The sequence below is a fragment of the Lagopus muta genome, chromosome Z, assembly GCF_023343835.1.
Source record: "Lagopus muta isolate bLagMut1 chromosome Z, bLagMut1 primary, whole genome shotgun sequence".
Classification (NCBI taxonomy): domain Eukaryota; kingdom Metazoa; phylum Chordata; class Aves; order Galliformes; family Phasianidae; genus Lagopus; species Lagopus muta.
Window position 1 is genome coordinate 65,381,894 of NC_064472.1, and position 12,288 is coordinate 65,394,181.

Consider the following 12,288-nt stretch of genomic DNA (forward strand, 5'->3'; position numbering starts at 1 on the left):
TTGCTGAGGATAGACTCCATCCATCCATGTCATTGATAAAGATGCTGAACCAGCCTGGACCCAACATCAACCCCAGAGGAATACTGCTAGTTACAAGCATCCAATTAGACTCTGAATGGCACTGAGATGTGCCACTGATCACAAGTCTCTGAGCTCTGCTAGTCAGCCTCAGCCTGTGCTCAGTCTACCTCACTGTCCATACATCTATTACACACTTTCTAAGCTTACTTACAAGTATGTTGTGAGAGAGTGCTGAAAACCTTGCTCAAGCACAGAACACTGCTCTCCTCTCTAGCCTGTCATGACATCATAGAAAGCTACCAGATTGCTCATGCATGATTTCCTACTGAGGAATCTGTGTTGACAACTCATTCTAACTTTCTTCTACTTGCTTGGAGATGGCTTCTAGAACATGTTGTTCCATCACCTTTCCCACGATGGAGATGAGGCTGACTGGCCTGTAGTTTCTTGGATTGTTCTTAGGTTTTTTTTGAAGACTGAGGTGAAATTAGTTTTTTTCCTCTTCTCAGGCACCTCTCCATGACCTTTGAAAAAACGTTCTATTTCATGGGATGATAATAGATACATAACTACTGGCCTCATGATACAAGCCTCCATTTTCTTGGCTGTTACAGCATGTAAGACAGCAAAGTATTGCTTGTTATATATGTACCGTAAATTTTACAGATACCATGGAGTGCTTTTCACCAATGTAATTATGAGACAGAAAATAACAGTATCAGTGAAAAAAAAAAAAAAAAAGACATATGTACACTTATGTATGTTATTTCTCAAATAGAAAAATGGTCCTTCAATTCAAGAAAGTGTGTGGTCCATGAAATTCATCTTTGAGAAAATGGCATAGATATAACTGAAGTATATCAGTCAATTCTTCACTGGCTTTTCTTTGAAAAGGAAATAACAGAGCAAGTATACATAATGTGGAACAAATTACTGGAAATGTGGAGATAAATCAATTATTCACCACATATTGCAAAATAAAATAGCTCAGAAATTCATAAACATAAGATTTGCTAAATGCCTAAATTCTAACTGTTACACATGGTTTTATTTCTTTCCTTATTAGATTTTGCTTTTAGCCTTTATGTCTTTAAAAGAGAGAGGATATTTTTATGTGAAAAATATAGTGGGGGGAAAAATTTCCATTCCATTTTCATTGATTTCATGCTCCTGAGATTCCACTCTTCCATAAAATTCCTCTGGGATAATGGAAATTTTTCACATTAAATCATACAAATGTTTGAAAAGCCATTTCTGTGTGAAATGTCATGCTCTGCAGTTCTGATCAGACACTCAAGTGGAATCATAGCCACATTTTAAATTTGTCTTTTGAAGGAAGATATCAGTACAAGTGAAGAAAAGATCATTATCTAAATCATGTGTCTGTTGAAATGATTCTATGTATTTCAAATTTGCTACAATACAAGAAAAATACAAATCATTCTTAAAGAAAGGAAACTTCCTGATACTCCAATGGAGCCTTAATGTATGACATATTTGTGAACAGTGAGAGGATTTCAGAGCCTTGTCTGCTGATAGATCTTCTGCCACAGTGTGAACTGCTTATAAATTCCTTGGGTTGGGGAAAGATAAGGATGCAGTATGATTTCAGATGAGAAAGGAAATAGAGCTTGGTTTTCATTTCTAGGGATTTTTCATTCCAGATGTAAGTCTTCAAAGAGCTGATTCCTTACTCCTATTTCTGAGATGAGAATTTTTTGCACTTTGGGTGAGTAGGGGAGGGATGCTGCGAGCCCTAAAGGCAACATTCTCATTCCACAAAATCTCCTGCTCCTCAGGACAAAGGGAATCTTAAAAAAAAAAAAAAAGTTTTTCCCCGTGGTGGGAAAACTCTAGCTAGGATGGCTTGCTTGGAGTTAGGAGAAAAACAGCCATCCTGCCCCTGCTAGACTCACGGTAGAGTCTGCTGGAAGGAAGATGTCCTTTGAGGGCTATTACTGAGGACTCTGGAATGTGGCTGAAAGGTGTGCTCCTGGCGGATTCCTCCCTTGCCTGCCGCTCAACAGGAGACCCTGCAGATCTCAGTTCTGTGCTGTAATGTAGCATCCAGCTTTGAGCAACCACAAGCATCTCATGCCATGCTGTACATATCTACATCTGTGGTTGACGTACTGGAGGTGCCTGTTACAAAGTAACTGAGCAAACACTGTACACCCTTATTTATGTTCTATGTAACTTTGAAACCACCTCATGAGAGTACACCAGCTTCGTTTGGAAGAAGTTTCTCTGGCTTTACTGAATTGCTTTAATCCCTCCAGTTCCTAAATATTCTATTTACTTTGACATTTAACTAATATGTATAGATCAAAGCTCAAAGAAGCATTTTGAAGTAATCACCCTGGATGTCAAGAACCCCAAGTGATGAAAGAATAGAAATAAATTAGGTAATACATTAGAGATTTGCTATAGACTTCTTGAATCAGGAAAGGGTATTCTTCCAAAAGTAAGATGGTTGAGAAAGAGTTACAGAAATATTCTCTTTACAGATTTTAAGTGCTCCCTTAGAATGTAGTCACTCTGATTATCTGAACATCGAGAAATACTTGTTTGACTCCCATTAGAATTGATTTTTCAGATCTGAAATGTGTAGTAGAATATAAATGAACAAAAGCAATCACATGTAATTGAGCAGCTTTGGAACCATTACGGTACACATTTTGACATTTCTGAGGCAAAGAAAAGACAGCAGAACTAGTCAGATAATTATAGGTACTTTTTGACCATGTGAAAAGAAAATGATAGTTGGATGCAAAAACAAGATACACATTTTAAAGGGAGTTGCTACTTTTTTTTCTGAAGATGTGGTGCCAGGCAGAACTTAGTGTGGAAATAAGACTCTCATAAAACCTCTAGAGATGTTTGCAGCCTGCTGGGGTCCTGCATTCATGTCTTGGGCAAGAAATGATAGCTCTCTATTGATATCTACTACTTGTTAGGTCTACTACTTGCTTCAGTTACAAGATGTATCACACTTGAAAGCTCTTATCCTGATGGGGGATTTCAAATACTCAGGTTTGCTGGAAAAGCAATACAGCAGGCATGGTCACCAGCTATTCTGGAGTGCAATGAGGTTAACATCCTTGTGCAGGTATTAGACTAACTGGTCAAATGATTAGTGTTACTAGATTTGGTGCTCACCAATAGAGAGATCATTAAAGAGATTAAGATTGGAAGCTGTCTGAGCTGTCCTGGGCCCTGGCAAAAAGCAAAGTCAGGACCCTGAAACTGAGAAGATAAAAATTCAGTCTATTTAAGGAATTACTGAATGGGATCTCCTGGGAAAATGGCCTTAGGGACAAACGTGTGGAGAATAGCTGGCAACTATTTAGGAACATCTTTTTCAGATCACAAGTGCTCTCCATCCCCCAGCATAAGAGAATGGAGGAAACGGGCATGACTGGACAGGAATCTCTCTTGACAGGGATCTCTTGGAAAGAGTCCAGCGGAGGGCCACGAAGATGGTGAAGGGCCTGGAGCATCTCTCCTATGAGGAAAGGCTGAGTGAACTGGGTCTGTTCAGCCTTGAGAAAAGACGACTGAGAGGGGACCTGATCCAGGTCTATAAATATCTAAGGTGTGGGGGGAAGAATGGCGAGGCCGGACTCTTTTCAGTGGTGAATGGCGACAGGACAAGGGGAAACGGCTGGAAACTGCAGCATAGGAAGTTCCACACAAACATGCGCAAGAACTTCTTTACAGTGAGGTGACGGAGCACTGGAACAGGCTGCCCAGGGAGGTGGTGGAGTCTCCTTCTCTGGAGATGTTCAAGACCTGCCTGGACGCCTACCTGTGTGACCTACTGTAGGGAACCTGCTTTGGCAGGGGGGTTGGACACGATGATCTCTGGAGGTCCCTTCCAACCCCTACAATTCTGTGATTATGTGATTCTGTGATTCTGTGAATCTTCTAGTCAAATGGTGGGATAAGAAGGAAATGTACATGCAATCACAGCATGCAAGTGTGGCTTACAAGGATGTTATCTAGATGTGCAGAGATGGAATTAGGAGACCGACCCCACAAATGGAACTGAATTTGACAAGGACTATGAAAAATATTGAGAAGAGGCTCTACAAGTACAGTGGTCAGAGGACAGAGGCACCCTTTGTCATGGTAACCCATTCTGAGAAACAAAAAGGGGAAATGGCAATACAGGGCACAGAAAAGCTGAGGTACTCAGTAAGTTCTCTGTCTCAGTCTTTACTGACAGTCAGGCTTCCCACAACTATCACATCTCAAAATTTTTAAAAAGGGATTGAGGAGAAAAATCCTTCCCACTGTAAGAGAAGAGCAAGTTCAAGACAACCCAATGAGACTGAATGTGTACGAATCTATGGCAATCAAATGACTTGCATATCTGGAGGAGCTAGCTGATGTAGGTGCCAAGTCACTCTCCATCATATTTGAAAAGTCATGGCTGTCAGGTCCTGAAGTCCTTGGTGATTCAAAAAATGGAAATGTCACTCCCATTTTTAAGAAGGGTAGAAAGAAAGAGCCAGGAAACTACAGGCCAGTGAGCCTCACTTCTGTGTCTGTGAAAATCGTGGAACAGATTCAGAAAGCAGTGTTAAGACACATGGAAGACAAAGAGGTGTTCAGAGACAATTAGCATGCTTTCACCAAGGGCATAATGTGCCTGACTAATTTGGTGTCTTTCTGTGATGTAGTTACAACTTCAATAGACAAAGGAAGAGAAACTCTTGTCATCTATCATTTTGAAATATCTTGCAAAATGGGAGCAATTCCTGAATACTGGAGGATAGCCAAAGACACATCAGTCTTCAAAAAGGGAAAGAAAGACAATCCAGGAAAGTAGAGGCTAGTCAGATTCATCTCCAACCTGGGAAAGATGATGGAACAACATGTTCTAGATGCCATCTCCAAGTAGGTCGAAGAAAAGAAAGTTACAAGGAGTTGTCAACATGGATTCCTCAGTGGGAACTTATGCATGACCAGCCTGGTAGCTTTCTATGATGTCATGACAGGCCAATGAGGGGAGAGTGATGGATGTTGTGTACATTGATTTCAGCAAGGCTTTTGACACTGACTCCCACATCACACTCATAGGTAAGCTTAGAAAATATGGGATAGATGTGTGGACAGTGAGGTAGACTGAGCACAGGCTGAATAGCAGAGCTCAGAGACTTGTGATCAGTGGCTCAAAGTCTAGTTGGAGGTCTGTAACTAGTAGTGCTCCTCATGGGTTGGTAGTGGGTGCAGTCTAGTTCAACATCTTCATCAATTACCTGGTTGGAGGGATAGAGTGCACCCTCAGCAAGCGTGCTCATGGCACAAAGCTGGGAGAAGTGGCTGACACACCAGAAGTCTGGACACTTGGTGAGACCTGGACAGACTGGAGAGTTGGGTAGGAAGGAACACGATGAGGTTCAACAAGAGCAGAAAGAGTCTTGCACTTAGGAAGAAGTAATTATATGCATGAGTACAGATTAGGGGCTGACCTGCTGAAAAGGAATTCTGCAGAGAAGGACCTGGGTGTCCTGATGGACAACAGTTTGACCATGAGCCAGCACTGTGCCCTTGTGGCCAGTGATATCCTGAGGTGCGTCAAGAACAGTGTGGCCAGCAGTTCAAGGGAGGATCCTTTCCCCATACTTTGCTCCAGTGAGGCCACATCTAGAGTACTGCATCCAGCTCTGGTTTCCCCAGTTCAAAGAGGCAGAGATTTCTTTGCAAGAGTCCAGTGAAAGGCCACAAAGATGATTAAGGGCCTGGAGCACCTCCTGTACAAGAAAAGGCTGAGAGGACCGGGACTCTTTGGTTGGGAAAAGAGAAATCTAAAAGGGGATCTGAAAGTGCAATGTATTGTAGGGAACATGTTTTAGGAGAGGTAGAGGGCTTGATGACCTCTAGAGATCCCTGACAACTCCTACAGTTCTGTGGTTCTGTGATTCCCTGATCTACATGGACTTCTGCAAGGCCTTTGACAAAGGTCCTTCTTATCTCTAAATTGAGATATTTGAAGTGTGGGCCTATGCCGTGGATAAGGAACTAGTTGGATGATCACAGCAAGAAGATTACAGTCAATTGATCTATATTCAGTTGGAGACTGGTATGAGTAAGGTCTGTCCTGGCTATGATGCTTTTTAACATCTTTATCAATGTCTTAGAGAGATTGCGTGCACACTCAGCATGCTTGCTGATGCCACGAAAATGAATGGTGCAGTTAATCCAACAGAAGGAATGGGTTCCATCCAAAGGAATAAACTTGAGAAGTTGGCCTACATGAATCTAATGAGGTTCAACAAGATCAAAAACTTGAGGGGTCTGGTGCAATCTTGCAGCCTGGGAAGACAACTGTATTCTAGGCTTCATCCAAAAAGCAGGTCAGAAAGGCAAGGGATGTGATTCACTCCCTCTATTCTGCTTTCATGAGACCTCATCTGAAGTACTATGCCCAGGTCTAGGGCCGTCAGCAGAAGACGAAGAAAAATGTGGAGATGTTGGAGCAAATCCAGAAGAAGGTCATGAAGATGAGAAGAGGGCTCAAGCATCACTCCTATGAAGAAAGTTTGAGGAATCTAGGCTAATTCAGCCTGTAGAAGTCTCTGGGAAAAACTCATTGCAGCCTAGTTGTGCTTTCAGAGAGCGTATAAGCAGTAGGGAGACAAGTTTTTTACAAAGGAAATTGGTGGTAGAACAAGGGGAATGATTTTAAAATAAAAAGACAGAGATTTAGATTAGATATTAAGAAGAATGGGCTACCCAGAAATAATGTGGTTGCCCTATCTCCGGAGGTGTTCCAGGCCAGGTTTAATGAGGCCCTGGGCAGCATGATGTAGTGGGTGGCAACTCTCTTCACAGCAAGAGGTTTGGAAGTAAATCATCTTTAATGTCCCTTCCAACCCAAGCTGTTCTATGACTCTATGATTTCCTACTGCAGAGGTCACATGCTAGAGATACCAGCAGTGAAAAGGAATGAAAGGAGATCACGTTCTTGTCAAATTAATCCCCAGTCAGCAGCTCCAGATCATAGAAAAGTATTCCTGACTGCATGAATTATACGGTCTTCCCTACAAATTTCTGAAATACATGTTCCAAAAGCTTAAAAAGTGAGATGTCTTTCCCTGCAACCCTTTCCTCAATATCTAATTGAATTGGATTAGTAAGTTAGGATTTTCTATAACCATGCTCTACAGTATGCTTTTATTGACACCTTAGGAACATGTACTTTTCAATTTTACATGATCATTTTCAATTTTCATTGATCGCTTACTAAGTACTACAGCCTTGTTATTTTCAAATATCAATTATGTGGGTCTGATTGGGTTTTCTAGAGAGAAACATGTATAAATTGCTTCCTTTTAATATAGAATATACACCAAACATATCTGTATTTAAATAAATTACATAAACAAATCAGGACAGGAAGTTGGACTAGTTGATCTTAGAAGGTCTCTTCTAACTGAATTATTCTAAAAGACTTAACATATAAGGTTTGGCAGCAACACGTGAAGTCAATGTAAAAATATACTCATTAAGCATTTCCTCTTAACTTCTCATGTGTGCCTCAGTGGATGTTACAATATTTAAATGGTTGCTTACTGCTCAGAATGTGTAAAAAAGCTTGGGAAGGCTCAAGAACGTCTCTGAAAGTAAGGGCTCCAAATTTACTATATTGATTCATCAGGTCAGAGGTAGATGTAGGTGGTATGGCAATAGAGGTAGAATCCTTCCACCAATATTTCATTACATTTTGTTGCACTTGTCAGAATGCAACAGAGGGGCAGTCTGACAAAATGTTGTTTGATACGGAAGTGCCTACGAAGTAAAGGTGTGTAATTGAATTTCTGTGCAGTAAAAATGGCATCTACTGCCATTTCTCAATGCTTGCTGAGCATTATGGAGACCAAACAGTGGATACGAGCACAGTGAGGCACTGGGTGCATCTCAGCAACTATGCTGTCACAGCAGCTCTGAAATAGGGGCTCACCTCTACTGGTGCACATTTTTATGAGCACAACACATAGTCTTCATCTAGTATTACACATAGTATTCATTACTAGTGAAAATATGTAGTTAATAGAGGTGACTGTTGAAAAATAGTGTTTTGTAGCTGAGAATTTGCTCTATCAAATAGTGTGTGACCTACAAGCAGTCACTTGCACAGAGCTGTGAAGTAAAGTAAAAAGGCTGGATTGAGCTTTCTAGTGGAAGTATAAATTGCTGGATGAACAAACAATAAGGACGGTGTTGTATACAGATTCACAGCACTGCCCATACATCTGAAACAGATCCTTGTCAGGCACAGGATCGTGTAGTCCCCACAGTAATAATAAAGCAGTGTGCCTTCTGTTCATTGCACACTCCTCTCCGTGAAGAATTATATTTAGGAGCTAAGTCTTATGACAGCTTTGAAAAATTTTTATCACTGTGTGTCCAGCACAAGCAGTCCCTGTCTATATATTTAGAGAAGAGCAAAAAAAAAAAACATTTTAAAAACACACAAGTGCATTCAGCTCCAGTCAAGTGAGATTAGTCAGTTTAGTGTGGCTGCATGGCTGCAATCATTAATTGACAGCCAAGGGAGAACTATGCTACAGGGTGCAGAGTATTTTATAGCCTATCTTGGATAAAGCATCTTCTGGTCAGTATTAACTCCCAGGCTTTCTCAAGCAGCATAACTGAAAGAAAAATGTCACATAATTTTTCTCCTAAATAATTGATAGCAGCTGAGCACTGGACAAAAAGCATGATTCTCCTTCCACTCCCTGAGGAACTCCAGGACACCTCTGCAGAAACCCTCTAGCAGCCAATGCAGTTTATAGGAGTTTAAAAATACTGTAGCTGATAAGAGTAAACAGGCTGAGTACATTCCCACTCAGCATTTGTCTCCTACCATATTTCAATTCTTCTAAGTTTTCACAGCCCCGTTTTCTTTTGCTTAACATGCACATGTTCAGGGGAGGTTTTGGGAGTCATGGAAAACACCTTCAAATATGTAAAAAACACCTTCAAACATAGCTGACACCTTAGTAACAAGCACTGCTGACACATCAGTTGTTTCTAAAGCAGCTTGAAACCTAAAAAATCTACGGTTAGTTTTTCTGTTGAGTATATTGAACCTCCTCAAAATAAACAAATGAAAGCGAGGGAGTAAAATAGGGTTACATGAACAGATGCTTAAAAGAGATAAATATGTTTCTTGTATGAAAATACAAATGGACTTTTGAAAAAGAGATTATACAGTGTCCTTTCAAGTAACTATTTTGAAAGCAATTCACTTACCAACTTTGCCATCATTTCTTCTACTGCTAAGGTGAACTTTCTAACTTTCTGGGTTCACAAAGGACTTTTTAGTGGCATACAATTCATACATAGCTATGAAATTTTGCATAATGAAAGCGACACTTCTTGATCCATTTTCCTCTTCTTTTTCTTTGGTGTGAATTGCAGTTGTTACATCTGTAGCAGTTTCCATAGTAACAGTCAATCTTGGACTTTAATAAAGGGTGGGAATGAGTAGCTTGAGAATGATTGACCAGGAAATTGGTTTAAAATGAATAATTATAAAACATTTAGAGGCTTCCAGTGGGGATGAGAAAAAAAAAAAAAAAGACACTGAAAAACCTTAAACCCTTTCCAAGTCTGTATGGTGTTAACTCAGCCTTCCTAAAACACCCCAGTTCTGAACACATCAATAATTAATGCTATGGCCTGAGATTTGGTATGAGACAGTGGTTTCCACTGTGAAGATTATGGTAATACAGCTAGCTAAGTAATAAATTTTAACACTAAAGAGACCTGTCATTTTTGTAATCATTCATCTTTCTCTCAGGAAGTGAGTTTCCCTCTGCAATGTCTGTGATGGACTCCCATATAAGATAGCATGGAGGTGACCTCGTCAGGCACCACAGTGGTCACAATGCACTGAGATTTAGTCATGATTACATGTTTCATCTCTGTTTAATGGAAAATATTTGGAAATACATATTTTTTTTTTTTTTTTAAATAAATTCAGCTTCAAGGACTAATATCTCATCCTCACATAGCACAGCTTTAAAAGGGTGTCTATATGCTTTTGGTTAAAGAGGAAAAGAAAAATGGCAGTGTTATTAACCAGTAGAATCCTGAAGAGTATGGAAGATTATTTCAGGGTGTTTACTATGATTGATGCAAAAGCTTTCCCCATAGAATGAATACACACTAGAAATAACTGTTGTTGAATAACTTCAAAAGGAAAGAAAATAAAGGGGAGGACAAAGATTTAGTGGCTTAGCAGCTAAAACCTTGCACCTTTCACCTCTGGTTGCATTCTGAGTACCCAGCCTGAAGTTCTCAGAAAAAATATTTTTAACTTCAAAATGGAAAGAACTTACCATACATAATTGGAAGTGATTTAGGATAAGGAGATAGAATAGTAGTTTTATGAGGTCATGACCTTTTAACCTGCACATTTTGTCATGGTTCTTTTTACAGCTGGTGACATTTAGACCAAGGAATAATTTGTCTTGACATGTTTTTGTTTATCTTTGAGTTTGGTTTTGCAGCAATGGCATAAATACTTTTTGTGATTAGTTTTCAGATGTTCTACATTTATTAGAAGTTGATTAACTGGCTAACCTTTACCTAAGTGCAGTTCTGATTTATTTTCACATGTAAGTTGCAATATAAGTGCAAATCTAAAATAATCATTACCATAGCACGACTGAATCTCCATAAAGGGAAATTCTCAAACAGAATAAACAGCGAAAGCAAGTTGTGTGCTCCAACTTTATCCTTGTCTGATAGGAACGGACACCATAGCTTTAATTTCATGTGGTCACAGTGGATATCTGTTAAAAGTCTGATGTAAATCATGTGATAGAAGACAACATTTCTTTCTTTACCATTTGCACTGTGCAGCTGATGTTGTCCTTTTCTTGAATTGTGTCGTTCTGTCACAGAAGTTTCTTTTTGTATGAGAACTGAAAATATTCAGAAGCTCACAAAGACTCAGTTTGCACTACAGGTGAGCAATTGTTGTAGTTATTATATATATAGTTTCATATATATATATATAGTTATAGTTCAGTTAGTCATCTTCACCTAAATCTTTTTGGGCATCCTATTACACGCAAAATTAATACATATATTTATACATTCTTCTATGCATTCCCTCTTCTTAGTAATAGCTAGGGCCTAAGAGCTTGAGAGATATTTTAGCTTTATCATATGACTGTATAAATAACCTACTTCAGAAACACTACAGCAAGAAAAACATAATTATCTTAAGAAAGAACTGAGCAGAAGAGCTTAAGCCCCGTGACAGCTTAGGGAAAGTGGGAGGGGAAGAAAAGAAACAAAAAAAAATCGAATTCAATGGAACAACTGGTGAAAAAGAGTTAAGTGCCTCACTCCATGAAGCTTGGCAAATGGAAGAACACAAATCATTGTAAAGGAAAAAAAACATGCTTCAAAATCTCTGGAGATGGACTTCACATGGCTAATTTACAAACACATGCTGCATCTGTCACTTTTACAAATCAGTAAGAGTGCCTCCCCTCTAATAGCATAGGGTCACTAGTAAAGGTTGCTAGTGTCGGCCATACAGACGAGACCTTTCAGGATGTCAGAAAAAGGACCTTGCTGACGCACATTAACACCCACATGCTCCTTTATGTCACTTCCAATTTACTTTATCTGAAATTGTCAGCTAGCAGAACTCACTTCCATATTAATAACTAGAGGCTTGCATTCTAGCCAGGAAAAATAAACCCTGCTGATAGCTCCATGAGGCAGCTGGCTTGCTCTGAGGAAAGTCAAAAAGGAAAGATTGAGCTCTTTGTCTTTTGTAGCATAGAGTCTGCAACATTAAGGAAAGGGAAAAGATTATATGACTAATGAATGGCCCACATGTAATGTATTTCTTTATTTTCTCTATGTAGTGTTCAGTTAGAGACAAACTCATTTCTTTTGCAGTACTGGAATATGAAAAAAGGACATTAAAGCCAGATTTTAATACAAAATATTCCCGTGAGCTGGAAGAAGTTCTCCAACTCTGAGTTTATATTTCTCCATGGTATTAACAGCTATTTAATCCAGTTTCTTACACTTTTTCCAGTCTTGAAGAGACTTAACAGACCCGATTCACTTTTTGAATTCAGCTGCTGAAAGCTCGGCTGTGAGATTTGGTGCTGGAAAGATTATTTGGGTAAATCAACAATGCTAAATGTGTCTCAGTCCAGTTAGCAGGCACTCTCTGAAAACATGTATCTTCCCCCTCCTTTGCAACACAGAGAAGCATGCAGA